Here is a 1,506-nt window from a genome sequence, read left to right on the forward strand (position 1 = left end):
TGATGATGATGATGATGATGATGATGATGATGATGATGATGATGATGATGATGGTGCGGGAGCAACTGGTAATGATGATGCTGCTGTTGTTCCAAATAGTACTACGGATGATAATAACGATCTTGATGATGATCAATCCGAAGGCTTCGTACAACAAAAAATAGTAGCCATGCATACCACTGTAACATCGATAGCCAATCAACACTTCGGGGTCACTACTCCACCTCCATCGATCTCTCAGCTATTAGCGATCTTGCGGCAAGTCGTGGTATCGATCGCTTTTCCGCTTCATTACTAGTTCGGCGAGAATTCAAGGTCCCACAAAACGACCCCGACCCGAGGTACACTCATTATGTGTGTGGGGGGTTTCTTTTCCACACCTGTACCTGCGGGGGAGTAGTTCTGGGGGTGGGTTCTTAGACAAACAGCCCCCGCTCACCGCTTGAGCACACTATTGTGTGATGGCGCGGCCGCTAAGAGAGCGAGAACTGCCGTCTTCGAACCCAAGAGATTTGATCTCGTAGGCGGGCACAATCACCGACGAGTGGTTTGTGGCGCCGCTGAGAAAAAAACTCTTTAAAATTTGGAAATTTCGGGCTCAACATCTGTCATCCTCCTGTCCTGAATGCCACTGCCTGGAGCTGCTGGGCGTAGTTGTGAGGGTGTAGGTAGATGTCGGGGGAAAAAACTGGGCTCAACCACTACGAACGTGACCGAGCCCTTTCGGCTCTCCTACGGACTTTCTTTCTGCGTTTCATCATCGAAGTAAGCGGTTCTGAGAACGAGGCAAGCTCTCCTCGAGTCTTCGATAGACTCTCTGGTAGAGCTGACAACGGCCTGATCTATAGAACGGTCGTTTTACACGACTTATATAGTGTCCCTGTCGTTGCGTGTTAGTGAAAAGACCTTCTGACCGATAGCACCCGACGTGGTTAACCGTTCGTCGTCAGAAACGCCGAATCACGAATCTGCTAAATTTAGACCGGGCAGACACCGGACAAGTCCGAACCAAACCCAGTGGAGCTTTTTTTGTTGTTTAGTTTTGCTTTGTTTTGTTTTAGTTTTTATAATTGTTTTACAGCACTTGCAAAGCAATAAGGTCATATAACTGCCGAAAATTAGTGTTGCAAAAGAATATCAAAGACAAAATAAAGAAGGAAGGGAGATTATAAAAGACGATAGATGTTTGATAGGAAAGAAGGGACAAACCCCACCAACCGCCCTCAGTGAAGCTTTCCTTTTGGAGGTTTGACCTAAGTAGAGGTCATGCAAACCTAGCCATTACTGATTATTGATTTAAGAAACCGGTATGGTTAACCAAGATTGTAGCGCAACAACCACACACACACACACACACACACACACACACACACACATATGTGTGTGTGCTCGAGCGTGTCTGTGTCTGTCTTTGCCTCTCTGTCTTTGTCTCTGTCTCTGTCTCTGTCTCTGTCTCTGTCTCTGTCTCTCCCTCTCTCTCTCTCTCTCTCTCTCTCTCTCTCTCTC

Source organism: Aplysia californica, unplaced genomic scaffold (assembly GCF_000002075.1).
Source record: "Aplysia californica isolate F4 #8 unplaced genomic scaffold, AplCal3.0 scaffold00413, whole genome shotgun sequence".
Classification (NCBI taxonomy): domain Eukaryota; kingdom Metazoa; phylum Mollusca; class Gastropoda; order Aplysiida; family Aplysiidae; genus Aplysia; species Aplysia californica.